At 41.7% G+C, this 18,244-nt stretch overlaps 1 protein-coding gene across 1 annotated transcript in view; it reads left to right on the top strand.

The window, feature by feature from the left end:
* The first annotated feature begins 921 nt into the window (after nucleotides 1-921).
* Nucleotides 922-18,244, top strand: part of LOC126293356 (F-box/LRR-repeat protein 7-like) — a 163,646-nt gene continuing 146,323 nt past the window's right edge. Inside the window, exon 1 of the mRNA XM_049986560.1 lies at nucleotides 922-982. The gene's annotated coding sequence lies outside the window, so the exon portion shown is untranslated. The remainder of the gene's footprint in view (nucleotides 983-18,244) is intronic.

An 18,244-nucleotide genomic window follows, 5' to 3' on the forward strand; every position in this document is an offset into this window, starting at 1 on the left:
TCATCCTGTCTGTTAACTGTTACAAAGTATCTTCGTTAGTGTCATTTACTGACTAATGGATCTAGGTTTCTGTGGCGAAGTTTTTGTTAACAAGTAAGTCAGATTTTGCATAGGATTTTAAACACAACAGAAGGAGATCACACTGTGTTGTAATCAGTGTGCCACATTGCGCGCGATATCATACAAGGGCGGCACAATTTCTCTGTAAAGCGCAAATTGAACGATCAGTGAATTTATGGTTTCACGAAAGAAATACACGTTCATCGGATCTAGCGCACAGCCTGTCTTGGAGCGGCAGAGGGTGTTAGCCTAGCGCTGATGACGTCATAGTTCCGCCGCGAGGCCTGTGTATCAGAAGGTGTTGGTACGGCCCGGTCAAGTGGGGCCTGCCACGCTACATTTGTTTTGATGACGTATTTCGTTGTCCGGGTGGCGGCCGAAACTCGGACGTGTCACGGCACGGACATGTGTGTCCCGGCCTTATGAGGTTTGACAATGCAAAATGAATATTTTAGCATGTAAAGAGCATATGACTGGTCATTTTATTGAATGCTCTGCCTGAAAGTCACAAAAATTAATGGCGCCATACTCGAAGAAGTTCGTCTCTGTTGCTCTATCGTTGCTTCGGGCTGTGTGAGAGAGAGTGCGCGCGGTGGGCAGCTGTTCCCTGAAACCAGACTCTTTGCTTTTGGTTTTTACGGTGCAGTTGACAAGTACACGTCGCTTTAAAGAGGTTTGTGTTCTCAACACGAGTGTAACTTTTGACGAGTTAGTTATGGGACAAACGAAAGAATTGCGCGACGGAAGTCGACCGCGTGCTACTGTTGCAAAAAGTCACCACCTTGTTGGCGCATGCGCAGTGCAGGAGTGGCGTAAGACAGCCAGCCGTGTGGCAGAGGTATCTGAGTGGCAGGTCGTGTCCGTGTGTGGACTCGTTGAACGCGCCGCGCTGTTTGTGTGTGTAACTCGTGAGCTGTGCGTGGTAAGTGCTGTGCTGTCTTTCTCTACAGTTTTTGCTTCGAATTCACGAACTATCGTGTTACTACGACACTGTGCCCGTACAGTATATACAGCTAGACGACAAGTTTTTTGTGCCAAGGAAAGTACGTCGTTTCGAAAAGTTACTAGAAAAACAAGGGCAACGTGTTCACTTTCCGCCTAGTAATGCTCGGTTTTTGGTAGCGTGATGCTTTGTTCCACAGTGAACAGCTGCATTTAACATTTGTCACGACGTGCGAAGTTTACTGTCGAGGCAAGAACTGCAAAACTGTAAACAACATTTGGCATCCGGCTGACATAATACTGCGTCGTTTGCAGGAAATGGCAAGACGCAGCGGATGCAATAACACGTCGCGCCGCTTCCTACGATTGTCAGTCGTTTCAAACGTTCTTTTTTTGCTCCCGTAATGACCTGAGATATCTGCAGACATCGTAGCGGTATCAGTTTAACCATTCATCGTTTTTTAAACCTTTGTTGCTTCGTAGGCACTAGATGACGTTGTAGAGTTATCTGTTTCGCGGATGTAGGATGACTGGGTGTTCAAAATGTGTTGTGAAGAGAATAAACGTTTGGAAAAAATGATTTAGAGAGCCCTTGACGAGTCTACATACGATGAAAATGAAGTATCTGATGACGACTAAGATTACAGGACGTTTAAAAGTTGTAGTAATACTCAATTTTTTGAAAATGAACTACTTAACGCATTATTTTCACAGATTGTGTTGTTACGAAGGATTCTCCTTCAGGTACGTCTCGACTATATACTTCGATTTGCATCACACTGCACTGCGCTACGAATGCAATTTTTTTTTTTACCTTGTACTTTGTTTCTTTCTTTAGAAGCTGATTGGCTGTAAGAGAGAGCTAACGCGTTTGCTTACACAATCGAATAACTGAATTGCTTCTCAGTTTTTTTCTGTGATGTCGAAGGTTGTCCTGAGTAGATTATGCAAGACTTTATACTAGTTGTTGTTGTGGTCTTGCGTCCTGAGACTGGTCTGATGCAACTCTCCATGCTACTCTATCCAGTGCAAGCTTCTTCATCTCCCAGCACCTACTGCAACCTACATCCTTCTGAATCTGCTTAGTGTATTCATATCTTGGCCTCCCTCTACGATTTTTACCCACCACACTGCCCTGCAATGGTAATTTGTCATCCCTTGATGCCTCAGAACATGTCCTACCAACCAGTTCCTTCTTCTTGTCAAGTTGTGCCACAAACTCCTCCCCAATTCTATCCAATACCTCCTCATTAGCACAACATTTCAAAAGCTTCTGTTCTCTTCTTGTCCAAACTATTTATCGTCCATGTTTCACTTCTATACATTGCTACACTCCATACAAATACTTCCAGAGACGACTTCCTGACACTTAAATCTGTACTCGATATTAACAAATTTCTCTTCTTCAGAAACGCTTTCCTTGCCATTGCCAGTCTACATTTTATATCCTCTACTTCGACCATCATCAGTTATTTTGCTTCTCAAATAGCAAAACTCCTTTACTACTCTAAGCGTCTCATTTCCTAATCTAATTCCCTCAGCATCACCCGACTTAATTCGACTACATTCCATTAACCTCGTTTTGCTTTAGCTGATGTTCATCTTATAGCCTCCTTTCAAGACACTGTCCATTCCGTTCAACTGCTCTTCCAAGTCCTTTGCTGTCTGACAGAATTACAATGTCATTGGCGAACATCAAAGTTTTTATTTCTTCTCCATGAATTTTAATACCTACTCCAAATATTTCTTTTGTTTCCTTTACTGCTTGCTCAATACACAGATTGAATAACATTGGGAATAGGCTACAACCCTGTCTTACTCCCTTCCCAACCACTGCTTCCCTTTCATACCCTTTGACTCTTACAACTGCCATCTGGTTTCTGTACAAATTGTAAATGGCCTTTCGCTCCCTCTATTTTACCCCTGCCACCTTCAGAATTTGAAAGAGAGTATTCCAGTCAACATTGTCAAAAACTTTCTCTAAGTCTACAAATGCTAGAAACGCAGGTTTGCCTTTTCTTAATCTAGTGTCTAAGATAAGTATTAGGTTCAGTATTGCCTCACGTGTTCCAATATTTCTATGGAATCCAAATTGCTGTTCCCTGAGGTCGGCTTCTACCAGTTTTTCCATTCGTTTGTAAAGAATTCGCGTTAGTATTTTGCAGCCGTGACTAATTAAACTGGTAGTTCGGTAATTTTCATACCTGTCATCGCCTGCTATTTTGGGATTGGAATTATTATATTCTTCTTGAAGTCTGAGGGTAGAAGTAAGATACAAATATGAAACTGGTGTCTAATTGTTTACAAACTATCAAAGTTTTTTTTGACACGTCAGTAAACTTCCACATGAGCACCCTCGCTAGTACGTAGCACATCTAGCCGATATTCAATTTCCGTCCACACATTAGCCAATGTCACTGGAGGGATCGACTCAACGACTGTGTATCCGTTGCTGCAGGGTTTCAAGATCTGGTACTCGTGTTCGATAGACCTCGTCCTTGACATAACCCCATAAAAATAAGTCTAATGGGGTTATGTGAGGAGAGCGTGGAGGCCAAACCGTTGGCCCATCACGACGAATCCATCGCCCAGGAGAGGTCATATCGAGATAGGCACGGACGTCCAAACCCCAATGATGCGGTGCACCGTCTTGCTGGAACAAGACATCGGGGTGATACTGAAGCAGCTGAGGAACAGCACACAGTTGCAACATGTCCAGATACACTGCAGATGTGACGGTAGCCTCAGCGAAGAAGAATGGCCCGATAATTCGATCGGGCAATAGCGCGTACCAAACATTCACCTTTGGACTGCCTCTGGTGCACTCCGTGACCTCGCCAGGGGGTTGAGAACCCCAAATGCGCACATAATGGCGATTCACTACTCCAGTGACAAAAAAGGTCGCTTCATCGGAAAAGGCAATTCGTCTGAGATAATGAACATCGTCCGCAATACGTGACAGCATTTCGACCGCAAAGTCATACCGACGTGTACTATCACTGGGCAACAAGGCCTGAACGATTTGCACTTTGTATGCACAAAACAATACACGTTCGTGTAAAATGTCATGGAGAGAATTTTTGGCAATTCAGGTGAGGCTCTGTGCACTGATTTCTTCGGACTTGACAGAAAAGACTGCCTTACAGCTTCCACCCTGTCTGCTGAGGTTCTTGGTCGACCAGACCTCGGAAGGTCAGCAACCGATCCTGTGTTCTTGAACTTCTCATACCAGGCTTTAATTCTCTTGACATCAGGTGGATTCCTTCCAAATGTTGTCTGGAAGTGTCTCTGCACTGTGGTTGGTGATCGTCTCATGGTACCACAGGACGCACTGTGACTTCTCCTGATTGGTTAACATGGCTTCTTGGGTACTGCGAACCTAGAACAGAGAAAAAACTTTGATAGTTGTAAAAAATTCGACACAAGTTTCATATTTGTATCTCACTTCTAGAAGTAAGATACAAATATGAAACTTGTGTAGAATTGTTTACAACTATCAGAGTTATTAATTTATGTAATCAGGGAATGTCTTGTCGGACACCCTGTACATCTGCCAATCACAATGACGAAAAATTGCGGCCTTAGTTATAGACTGGGGCAGTGGTCGTCAGACTGAGGCCCGCGGCCCATATCATGTTTTCGTGCGGTCCGCGACCCTCCTTGGTTTCGCACGAGTAGCCCTAGTTCTCTACTTGTCTGGCGTAGCGGTGATTTGCTCACGGAGACTGCGTATAATTTTGATTAGAGTCGGGGAAGTGATGATTAGGCAACTGGAAAGCAGCCACCACTTCCGTTTAACGCGCCGCTTCCCACCGCCGTGTCAGTCGTGAACCAAGTTTCGGTGTGATATAATTATTAGTGGAATAAACAATGTCTCATGTACTAAGAGGAAAATATGTGAAGAGAAAACAAGTTTCCAAGAAATATGGGATGGAGAGTTTTGCTTTATAAGTGGACACAAACAAGGTACTGCTACTTGCGTAATATCCCGGGATGAGATACAATTTATTTCGCCACTACACAAGTAAGTACAATTCATTTACCAGGTGTACCGGTATGAAATGAGCGTTTTTTGTGAAAATGAAACACTGATTTCGAATTGAAAAGTAAAAACATTTAATTCAAAGTACTGACCATTGCTTTCTATACATTTTGACCACCTTTCTGGCAGTTTGTGGACACCACGCCAATAGAAATGTTCGTCTTTTGAAGCAAACCAATCAGACACCCAATTTTCGACTTCTTCGTAGGAATCTAAGTGTTCCTCAGCCAGTGCGTGTCCCATTGATGAAAACAAATGGTAGTCGGAAGGGGCCAAGTCTGGTGAATACGGTGGGTGGGGTAGCAGCTGCCGGCCAAGTGTTTTGATTGCATCCTGAACCAGTTTTGCTTTATGTTCAGGTGCATTATCGTGTAAAAAAATTATTTTGCCCATTCTGGTCTTTTTTCGATCTATGCATAGTTCAAATTGATCATTTGTTGTCTGTAGCGATTAGTATTCACAGTTTCACCGGGTTTTAGAAGCTCACGATACACCACACCTTTCTGATCCCACCAAACACGGACCATTGTCTTCTTGCCGAATCGATCTGTTTTTGCAGTCGATGTTGTTGGTTGTCCCGGATTAACCCATCATTTTTCCCGTTAAGGATTGTTAGAATAAATCCATTTTTCATCGCCAGTAACAATTCGACGAAAAATTGATTTACTTTCATGTCTGAAGCAAAATTTGACAAATGGTTTTTCGGTTTTCCATCTGTCTTTCATTCAATTCATGTGGCACCCATTTTCCACACTTTTGGATCTTTCCCATAGCTTTCAGACGGTCAGAAGTTGTTTGTTGCGCAACATTTAGCATTGCTGCCATTTGCTTCTGACTCAAAGTATCACCTTCATCCAATATTGCTCGCAATTCGGCGTCTTCGAACTTTTTTGGTGGTCTTCCACGTTCTTCAACTCTTACATCAAAATCATTATTTCAGAACCGTTGAAACCATCTTTTGCATGTTGCTTCTGATGGAGCATGATGACCATATGCCTAGACAAGCATTCGATGCGACTGTGCAGCACTTTTTTTCAAATGAAAACAAAAACTTAATGCTTTTCGCAAATCATCACTTTCTGGTACAAAATTCGACATTTTTAACACGATGAAAACATATGACGTTGTTTGTTCCATGACTTGATGTATACTAAATATCTTTAGCAGATGTCATAGCAAACAAGCAAACAAAAATTAATGGTCGTTCATAACAAATGTTCCCTATCGACACATTTGTATCTTAACGCTCATTTCATACCGGTACACCTGGTACATTAGCTTTAGCTTTGAATTCAAATGAAAGAAAGGAAAAAATTGCTTATTTAAAATCTACCATTCGTCGTCGTACAAAACGTCATGTTAGCAGCAGTTGTGCAAAGTGAGGCTGTCACAAGAGCATCGTACCAAGTATAAAATATTGTGGCAAAAAAAAAAGAATGAAAGCTTTCACTGATGCTAAATCAGTCAAGCAATGTATGATTGTTTCTGAAACTTGATTCAAAATTTCTCCAACAGTAAACAAATATCAGCTGAAATAAACAAGCTCACACTTTCCGAATCCACCTGTCGACGTCGCATAGAGATATTTCAAAACATACGTTTGAGGCAGTAATTAACAAAGTCGAACTATGCAAATACTTCAGTCTTGCATGTGATCCCAAAACAGATTTAGCTTCGATGGCTCAGTTTTCATTATTTGTGCGTTACTGCACAAATGATGGGGTAATAGAGGAAGATTTTTTAGCAGTTATAACCACGAAAGGTCACACAAAAGGATGTGATTTTCTGGATGCAATTAAAGAATTTGTAAAAAAAAAATAGCCTATCTAGCAGCAAATTAATATCAGTATGTACAGATGGTTATCCGTCAATGACGGGCGTCAACAATGGTCTTATAGCACTGATTAAAAGGAATGGAATTTGCCAAATTTACTCTCCATTCACTGCTTACTGCATCAAGAAAGTTTGGCATGTCAAATTTAAAATACCAAATTGAAGAACGTTATGCAAACGGTTATAAGCGTTATAAATTTCATTCGTTCCTGTGAACTTAATCACCGAAAATTTAAAGAACTTCTGCAGGAATTGGAAGTGCAAGCTTTTTACAGTGATGTTCTCCTACATACCTCTGTCAGATGGCTAAGCAAAGGAAAAGTGCTGGAACGGCTTGTCAATTTGAAATCTGAAATTATTTTATTCTTACAGCAAAGTGGCAAATATTATCCTGAGCTTGATGAATAGTGAAAACTTACAGCTTTTCTGACCAATATTACACAAAAATTCAACACCTTAACTTGGAATTACAAGGACCAAGAAAGAAATTGGGCAAATGACTAACAAAATATTTGCATTTGAAGCCAAACTGCAATTATATATAAATGAACTCGAAGTGAAAGATCTGTCTAATTTTCCAACTGTTGCTATGTTCCGATCAGGGTTAACTACCGATGAAATTAATTACCAAACAGAAACGAATAATTGGAATCCTATTTGGAAGAAATAAAAAACAGATTTGCAGATGTTAGAAATTTTTGAAGCTGTTTCATTTTCGTAGAGAGCCCTTGGCATGTTAGACATGAAAATCTCACGTTCTTCTGCCAATTTGGATTTCCTAAAACTAATTTTGCTAAATGAAATAATCGAGCTTCAGCATGACACACAGCTTAAAGCTCTGTTTATAGAACATCGTGAAACACAACAGCAAACTGCATTTCGCAAATGTGTGCCTAACAATTATAAAAATTTACGAGACTGTGTACAGTTCATTTTAACACTACTTCCGTCAACTTACCTGTGTCAAACTTCATTTTCAAAAATGAAGTACCTCAAAAATAAATATCGTAATCGGTTGTCCAGTCATTAAGAAGACGCAATGAGGATTGCATGCAGCCCAAACTACGCAGATATACACGACGTAGCCAAAAAAAGTTCAACATCACAAATTACTTTAACGAAAAATTATAAATTAGTATTTACGTTTGTTTTGCAGTTATTATGAATAAAAACCAGATTCAATAAGAGACGTGTAGCTTTCTTATGTAGCCTCTTGCATGTGCAGTGCATCTGTCCTTTTATTATTTTTAAGTTTATTATTTATTTCTACGAGCGGCGTTTGAAAAGTCCGTGAGCACAAGTGATGCTGAACGTTCTGGACGCGCTGTCGAGGTTACGACTCGAGAAATGATTAATAAAATCCATGATGTGGTGAAGGATGACAGAAGCGTTAAGATGAATGAGATTGCTAGCGCTGTGAACGGGTACATAATATTCTGCATAAACATTTGCTCATGAGAAAGCTATCTGCAAGATGGGTTCCGTGATTGTTCAAGATTGACCAAAAACGGAATCGTGTAAAGTGCTGCAAGGATGGTTTGCAGCTGTTCAGGAAGAATCCGCAGTACTTTAGGCGTCGTTTCGTCACTGTGGAAGAAACATGGATACATTACTATACCCCTGAGACCAAACAACAATTTAAACAAGGGGTTACCAAGGAAGAATCTGCACCAAAAAAGGCGAAGACCATTCCTTCGGCCAGAAAGGTTATGGCGACTGTCTTTTGGGAATCACAAGGGATAATCCTCATGGACTATCTGGAAAAGGGTAAAACTATTACAGAAGAGTGTTGTTGTTGTTGTTGTTGTGGTGGTGGTGGTGGTCTTCAGTCCTGAGTCTGGTTTGATGCAGCTCTCCATACTACTCTATGCCGTGCAAGCTTCTTCATCTCCCAGTACCTACTGCAGCCTACGTCCTTCTGAATCTGCTTAGTGTAGTCATCTCTTGGTCTCCCCCTACGATTTTTACCCTCCACGCTGCCCTCCAATACTAAATTGATGATCCCTTGATGCCTCAGAACAAGTCCTACCAACCGATTCCTTCTTCTAGTCACGTTGTGCCACAAACTCCTCTTCTCTCCAATTCTGTTCAATACCTCCTCATTAGTTATGTGATATTCCCATCTAATCTTCAGCATTTTTCTGTAGCACCACATTTCGAAAGTTCTATTCTCTTCTTGTCCGAACTATTTATCCACCATTTTCACTTCCATACAAATACTTTCAGAAACGACTTCCTGACAGATCTATACTCGATGTTAACAAATTTCTCTTATTCAGAAACGCTTTCCTTGCCATTGTCAGTCTACATTTTATATCCTCTCTATTTCGACCATCAACAGTTATTTTGCTCCCCAAATAGCAAAACTCCTTTAGTACTTTAAGCGTCTAATTTCCTAATCTAATTCACTCAGTATCTCCTGATTTAATTCGACTACATTCCATTATCCTCGTTTTGCTTTTGGTGATGTTCACCTAATATCCTCCTTTCAAGACACAGTCCATTCCGTTCAACTGCTCTTCCAAGTCTCTGACAGAATTACAATGTCATCGGCGAACCTGAAAGTTATTATTTCTTCTCCAATGGACTTTAATACCTACTCCGAAATTTTCTTTTGTTTCCTTTACTGCTTGCTCAATATACAGATTGAATAACATCGGGGAGAGGCTACAGCCCTGTCTCACTCCCTTCCCAACCACTGCTTCCCTTTCATGCCCCTCGACTCTTTACAACTGCCATCTGGTTTCTGTACAAATTGTAAATAGCCTTTTGCTCCCTGTATTTTACCCCTGCCACCTTTAGAATTTGAAAGAGTATTCCAGTCAACATTGTCGAAAGCTTTCTCTAAGTCTACAAATGCTAGAAACGTATGTTTGCCTTTTCTTAATCTAGCTTCTAAGATAACTATTAGGGTCAGTATTGCCTCACGTGTTCCAATATTTCTATGGAATCCAAACTGATGTTCCACGAGGTCGGCTTCTACCAGTTTTTCCATTCGTTTGTAACGAATTCGCGTTAGTATTTTGCAGCTGTGACTAATTAAACTGGTAGTTCGGTAATTTTCATACCTGTCATCACCTGCTTTTTTGGGATTGGGATTGAAATTATTATATTGTTCTTGAAGTCTGAGGGTATTTCGCCTGTCTCATATATCTTGCTCACCAGATGGTAGAGTATTGTCAGGAATGGCTCTCCCAAGGCCGTCAGTAGTTCTAATGGATTTTTGTCTACTCCCGGGGCCTTGTTTCGGCTTAGGTCTTTCAGTGCTCTGTCAAACTTTTCATGCAGTATCATATCTCCCATTTCATCTACATCCATTTCCATAATATTGCCCTTAAGTACATTGCCCTTGTATAGGCCCTCTATATACTCCCTCCACCTTTCTGCTTTCCCTTCTTTGCTTAGAACTGGGTTTCCATCTGAGCTCTTGATACTCATACGAGTGGTTCTTTTTTTCTCCAAAGGTCTCTTTAATTTTCCTGTAGGCAGTATCTATCTTACCCCTAGTGAGATAAGCCTCTACATCCTTACATTTGTCCTCTAGCCATGCCTGCTTTGCCATTTTGCACTTCCTGTGGATTTCATTTTTGAGACGTTTGTATTCCTTTTTGGCCGCTTCATTTACTGCATTTTTATATTTTCTCCTTTCATCGATTAAATTCAATATTTCTTCTGTCACACAAGGATTTCTATTAGCCTGCATCTTTTTACCTACTTGAACCTCTGCTGCCTTCACTACTTCATCCCTCAAAGCTGCCCATTCTTCTTCTATTGTATTTCTTTTCCCATTCTTGTTAATTGTTCCCTTATGCTCTCCCTGGTTCTTTAGTTTATCCAGGTCCCATCTACTTAAATTCCCTTCTTTTTGTAGTTTCTTCAGTTTTAAGCTACAGTTCATAACCAGTAGATTGTGGTCAGAATCCACATGTGTCCCTAGAAATGTCTTAAAATTTAAAATCTGGTTCCTAAATCTCTGTCTTACCATTATATAATCTATCTGAGACCTTCTAGTATCTCCAGGCTTCTTCCATGTACACAACCTTCTTTCATGATTCTTGAAGCAAGTGTTAGGTATGATTTAGTTGTGCTCTGTGCAAAATTCCACCAGGCGGCTTCCTCTTTCATTTCTTCCCCCTCCCCCAATCCATATTCACCTACTGCGTTTCCTTCTCTCCCTTTTCGCACTATTGAATTCCAGTCATCCATGACTATTAAATTTTCGTCTCCCTTCACTATTTGAGTGATTTCTTTTATCTCATCATACATTTCTTCCATTTCTTCGTCACCTGCAGAAGTAGTTCGCATGTAAACTTGTACTACTGTAGTGGGCATGGGATTCGTGTCTATCTTGGCTACAATAATGTGTTCCCTATGCTGTTTGTGGTAGCTTACTCGCACTCCTATGTTTTTATTCATTATTAAACCTACTCCTGCATTACCCCTAGTAGGAGAGTATTATTCCTCGTTATTAGACCGTTTGAAAACCGAGCTGCAAGAAAAACGCCGGCGATTGGACCGGAGAAAGTCCTTTTCGATCAAGACAATGCACCAGCACACACCTCAGCATTTGTGGTCGCTAAATTAATGGAAATTGGATTCCAACTCGTTTCACATCCCCCTTATTATCCAGACTTGGCTCCCTCGGACTACTATTTGTTCTCCAATTTGAAGGAATGGCTAGTGAGACAAAGATTTTTTTGAAATAAGGAGGTGATTGCAGCAATTAATAGCTATTTTGCAGACTTTGGCAATTCCTATTATTCGGGAAGGATCAACAAATTAGAACAGCGTTGGACGAAGTGTATAAGTCGTAAAGGAGACTATGTCGAAAAATAAAAAAGGTTTATCCCAAACACGTAAGTAGTTTTTATTTTTGTACGGACTTTTCAAACGCCCCTCGTACATTTTTGGAAGTTTGAGATTAATGCAATTATAATAAAGTTTTTGTGGCCATTTGAATAATATAATACAATATTTTAATAATACATCTATCTCATCTTGCGTGAAAGTACTTTAAAATAAATTTTAGGAACAAGATACACTGATCCCAGATTTGTTTACGGTAGTGGCTCAGAATTATTAACGATTCCCTTCCTTCCCTTCATATGCTCTTGCCATCTACACGAATATCCACTCTATGCTTTTTTTCCAGTTTATTGAAATTCAATCAACAGTATTTTATGAACGTGGTGACAGTGACTCTGTGAAAGTCTGTGAATGGCACATGTCATCATTGACTCAGGCGACAACAACGATTATTCCAGTCGGTCTCAACACTCGACTCGTGTGAACACTGACTAAAAATGTAATTGTTGACAACGTGACACAACTACTCGTATGTCTCCTACGAATATATCCCTCATAATCTAATAGTTGTCAAATCGGCGGACGGGTATTTAAAAATCTTTTTCCCTGTTTTGTAGAATTTCAGTGTCATACACGTGCCTTACTGTTGCCAGCAACTGCGCAGCAATGCTATTTGGCGAAGGAGTCACATATACCCAACAGTTACAGGTGGTTTGTTTCCAAAAGTACTATTTCATTTTAACAGGTGCTAATGTAATGTTTACCGTTTCTGAAGAACGATAAATGATATGTATCCAAATAAGGTAAAGATTAAATGGTTTGCAGCTGTCCGCTGTACCTGTCTCCTTCGTCAAATGAAAAATTTACTGTAAGAACTGTCAGTGTGAGCGCGTAAAGTTGTTCTGTTACCTTTCCAGGTGCCACTTGGTACAGGGGCAGATGGATTTGTCGTTGTGGCGGAACGGGACGTAATAATGCTAATGTTTTCTTGTTGTTTCTCAGTGCTGGCAGCAAATGGGTGCGCGTGTCTCGTACCAATTATCTGCTATTGTATCAATCTTAAATGAAAGTGCGTTCGATGCATGAATACGCATTATAGAGATGGTCATATGCGGTACAGATTTGTTAAAAGAAATAATTAGTCATTAGCTCTTAAAAATGTGTGTGTGTGTGTGTGTGTGTGTGTGTGTGTGTGTGTGTGTGTGTGTGTCTTCTCCACTTCTCCTCCTAACCCATCGGATCGATTTCAACCACGCAGATACATATGCAGGGTGTTACAAAAAGGTACGGCCAAACTTTCAGGAAACATTGCTCACACACAAATAAAGAAAAGATGTTATGTGGACATGTGTCCGGAAACGCTTACTTTCCATGTTAGAGCTGATTTTAGTTTCGTCAGTATGTACTGTACTTCCTCGATTCACCGCCACTTGGCCCAATTGAAGAAAGGTAATGTTGACTTCGGTGCTTGTGTTGACGTGCGACTCATTGCTCTACAGTACTAGCATCAAGCACATCAGTACGTAGCATCAACAGGTTAGTGTTCATCACGAACGTGGTTTTGCAGTCAGTGCAATGTTTACAAATGCGGAGTTGGCAGATGCCCATTTGATGTATGGATTAGCACGGGGCAATAGCCGTGGAGCGGTACGTTTGTATCGAGACAGATTTCCAGAACGAAGGTGTCCCGACAGGAAGACGTTCGAAGCAATTGGTCGGCTTCTTAGGGAGCACGGAACATTCCAGCCTATGACTCGCGACTGGGGAAGACCTAGAACGACGAGGGCACCTGCAATGGACGAGGCAATTCTTCGTGCAGTTGACGCTAACCCTAATGTCAGCGTCAGAGAAGTTGCTGCTGTACAAGGTAACGTTGACCACGTCACTGTATGGAGAATGCTACGGGAGAACCAGTTGTTTCCGTACCATGTACAGCGTGTGCAGGCACTATCAGCAGCTGATTAGCCTACACGGGTACACTTCTGCGAATGGTTCATCCGACAATGTGTCAATCCTCATTTCAGTGCAAATATTCTTTTTCGGGTGAGGCTTCATTCCAACGTGATCAAATTTTAAATTTTCACAATCAACATGTGTGGGCTGACGAGAATCCGCACGCAATTGTGCAATCGCGTCATCGACACAGATTTTCTGTGAACGTTTGGGCAGGCATTGTTGGTGATGTCTCGATTGGGCCCCATGTTCTTCTATCTACGCTCAATGGAGCACTTTATCATAATTTTACACGGGATGCTCTACCTGTGCTGCTAGAACATGTGCCTTTACAAGTACGACACAACATGTGGTTCATGCTCGATGGAGCTTCTGCACATTTCAGTCGAAGTGTTCGTACGCTTCTCAACAACACATTCGGTGACCGATGGATTGGTAGAGGCGGACCAATTCCGTGGCCTCCACGCTCTCCTCACCTCAACCCTCTCGACTTTCATTTGTGGGGGCATTTTAAAGCTGTTGTCTACGCAACCCCGGTACCAAATGTAGAGACACTGCGTGCTCTTATTGTGGTCGGTTGTGATACAATACGCCATTATCCAGGGCTGCGCAAGCACACCAGGGATTCTGTGCGATGGAGGGTGGATGCATGTATCCTCGCTAACGGAGGACGTTTTGAACATTTCCTGTAAGAAAGTGAAGTCACGCTGGTACGTTCTGTTGCTGTGTGTTTCCATTCCATGATTAATGTGATTTGAAGAGAAGTAATAAAATGAGCTCTAACATGGAAAGTAAGCGTTTCCAGACACATGTCCACATAACATGTTTTCTTTCTTTGTGTGTGACGAATGTTTCCTGAAAGTTTGCCCGTACCATTTTGTAACACCCTGTATTATTTTCAATCTGCAAAGAAATATTATTGGGTAAGCAAAGGCATTGTCTTACTGAGGCGGGGGGTGGTAATGTGGAGGGAGAAGGGGAGGAGGAATGGACACATACAGGGGGAGTGCGAAATGGACAGATAAAGGGGTGAAGAGATGGTGAGTGAGGGGAAACTCGAAATGGGCACCAGACAGTGAGGGAAGAAAGAGACAGAATAACATAAGATTGGAGTAAATATATATCTAGCCAATGTCAGGTACCTCATCTAGTATGAAATAAAATTAAGCCTGTTGTAGTTCAGTCAAGTGGGTCGATAAAAATTACTTTTAAAACATGTAAAAACAGATGTGATGGTGTCTCATGATACACAATACATTTAAGTATAAGTCCATTTACATATACATCTACATATATACTCCGCAATCCACCATACTGTGCGTGGCGGAGGGTACCTCGTACCATAACTAGCATCTTCTCTCCCTGTTCCACTCCCGAACAGAACGAGGGAAAAATGATTGCCTATATGCCTCTGTACGACCCCTAATCTCTCTTATCTTACCATTGTGGTCTTTCCGCGAAATGTAAGTTGGCGGCAGTAAAATTGTACTGCAGTCAGCTTCAAATGCTGGTTCTCTAAATTTCCTTAGTAGCGATTCACTAAAAGAACGCCTGCTTTCCTCAAGAGACTCCCACCCGAGTTCCTGAAGCATTTCCGTAACACTCGCGCGATGATCAAACCTACCAGTAACAAAGCTAGCAGCCCGCCTCTGAATTGCTTCTATGCCCTTCCTCAATCTGACCGTATATTGAACCCAAACGCTCGAGCAGTAGTCAAGAATAGGTCGTATTAGTGTTTTACAAGCGGTCTCCTTTACAGAGGAACCACATCTTCCCAAAATTCTACCAATGAACCGAAGACGACCATCCGCCTTCCCCACAGCTGCCATTACATGCTTGTCCCACTTCATATCGCTCTGCAGTGTTACGCCCAAATATTTAATCGACGTGACTGTGTCGAGCGCTACACTACTAATGGAGTATTCAAACATTATGGCATTCTTTTTCCTATTCACCTGCATTAATTTACATTTATCTATATTTAGAGTTAGCTGCCATTCTGTACAACAATCACAAATCCTGTCCATGTCATCTCGTATCCTCCTACAGTTACTCAACGACGACGCCTTTCCGTACAGCACAGCTTCATCAGCAAACAGCCGCACATTGCTATTCACCCTATCCAAAAGATCATTTATGTAGATAGAAAACAACAGCGGACCTACCACACTTCCCTGGGGCACTCCAGATGATACCCTCACCTCCGATGAACACTCACCATCGAAGACAACGTACTGGGTTCTATTACTTAAGAAGTCTTGGAGCCACTCACATACTTGGGAACCAATCCCATATGCTCGTACCTTAGTTAGGAGTCTGCAGTGGGGCACCGAGTCAAACGCTTTCCGGAAGTCAAGGAATATGGCATCCGTCTGAGACGCTTCATCCATGGTTCGCAAGATATCATGTGAAAAAAGGGCGAGTTGCGTTTCGCAGGAGCGATGCTTTCTACAGCCGTGCTGATGCATGGACAGAAATTTCTCTTTCGCAAGGAAATTCATTATATTCAAACAGAATATTTTCGAGAACAAACCGATGTTAAAGATATTGGTATGTAATTTTGAGGATCCGTCCTTCTACCCTTCTTATATACAGGCGTCACCTGCGCTTTTTCCCAGTCGCGCGGGAATTTACGTTGGGGAAGAGATTCGCCATAAATGCAAGCTAAGTAAGGAGCCACTTACCGTTACTAAACATCTTTTCACAAAGACAGCGCAGCAACATTTCGTCGGGCAATTACAGTGCTACAATTTACTGGTCATTGAGGGTGGCAACAATCTGAAACAGAGAACATTGTACACGTAGTGGTCCGAATAGTATCGACTTTAACGATAAGTGCCTGAAAGTCAGTGGTAAACCTCTCGCTTCTTTACTATAGCTAGTCTACTGGAGGTTTGTAACACACCATTTACGTGGTTTGTCAGTTCATAAAAAGACGTGGAAATCTATGGCTAGAGGTGCCACCATCGTGTTGTTAGTTTTGGCCCCTGAGCAAAAAAAGTTGGACGACCACTGGATCAGGCCCATCGGCAGTAACGGCGTTTCCAGTCCACTGCTCATAGGTTGTCGGCTCGTCATTTTCCCGTAGCCAGTGGGATGGTGCTGTGACATAACCAATGAGAGGCGACAACTGAGCCAGTGTATTCCTAGCGCCGAAACTGACACCGCTGTCTTGTGTGCTGTTTCTCCGTGTGTGTGTGTGTGTGTGGCAGGGATTGCTATAAAGTGGACTGGTCTAAGTGATGAAGTGGTGCACAGCGACTTCGTCCGCTGGTGCATGTCTCGTGGGATAATAGCAGATATTTGGTGATGAAAGGAGTGTTGAAAAGAGTGAAAGGTTGTGTGAATGGAATCATCAGAAAGCGGATTTTTTTTTTTTTCAAATTCAGTCTTGCAAAAAGGTAGGTGGGTCAGTGTTTATTAATGACAGTTCAAATGGCTCTGAGCACTATGGGACTCACCTTCTGAGGTCATAAGTCCCCTAGAACTCAGAACTACTTAAACCTAACTAACCTAAGGACATCACACACATCCGTGCCCGAGGCAGGATTCGGACCTGCGACCGTAGCGGTCTCGCGGTTCCAGACTGCAGCGCCCAGAACCGCACGGCCACTAATGACAGTCCCATGTTCAACATTTCAATGTAATAAGAAACGTTGATGCATTTACTCAGTGCGCAGGTGCGGTTCGACTGCGTAGCAACACCCTGCCTTCTCGAATATGTCCTGGATCGCGACGCTGTCTCTGGTTTGCAGATACCTGCACAGTTTAAACAGCTGCGCCCCAAATAAGGAGCAATTTAATTTATAATCCTTATTTAGTGCAATGTTTCACCTTTTTTTCCGAATGTGCTACTTCGAAACGTATTGTCTCCCTGCGTTGCACAAAGAGCTGACACACCTTTTGATCTCATCATACCTCACGGCAAGTGCTGACAACATTCTGGCCCCATTCTAGACTTTTACTCATAGCCATGTTTGCTGGACAATGCCGTTTTCCTTAACAGTAAAAAACTGCTAATAACTGACCTTTTGCAGAAAGACGTCGTATAACTACCCAACACGTCGGAGTTTTGTTCGCTCCACTTTTAGCCAAATCGGTGAAAGTGAAACGTAGGAAACCTATATGGAATGTAATACCCACATTATTTAACATGCCAAATGAGCGACCAGACCTGTAGCTTAAGGGGAGACCACAGAGATGTGATTATAAATCTCCAGAAGCAAAACTGTTTCCCTACACAGAACAAACCAATTCCACACATTTGCTAAATCTGAGGCACAAATCAAACATTCGCTTTCGAAGCAAAAGTACTTACACTTATAAAATTTTCGTGAACTAGGAAGTTGACTGATGTATAAAAATGGGCAAATCATTAGACCCCATAAAAATGTTTTAAGTGTCAAGGAAAACGCCTATGACAATAAGACGGCAAAGGAAATACAAGCTTTTCATGCATTAAATGTGGGTTTATATTCTCTTGCTGTCAGCGGAGTAATCTCCAAATATATACGTGTTGGAAACTTTATCTTCACGAATGAGTTTTAGCTTATGACATTAAATTTGTGATTCGGCCGTCTAAACATGTACTGCAGAATAACTGATGTC

The sequence above is a fragment of the Schistocerca gregaria genome, chromosome 10, assembly GCF_023897955.1.
Source record: "Schistocerca gregaria isolate iqSchGreg1 chromosome 10, iqSchGreg1.2, whole genome shotgun sequence".
Lineage (NCBI taxonomy): Eukaryota > Metazoa > Arthropoda > Insecta > Orthoptera > Acrididae > Schistocerca > Schistocerca gregaria.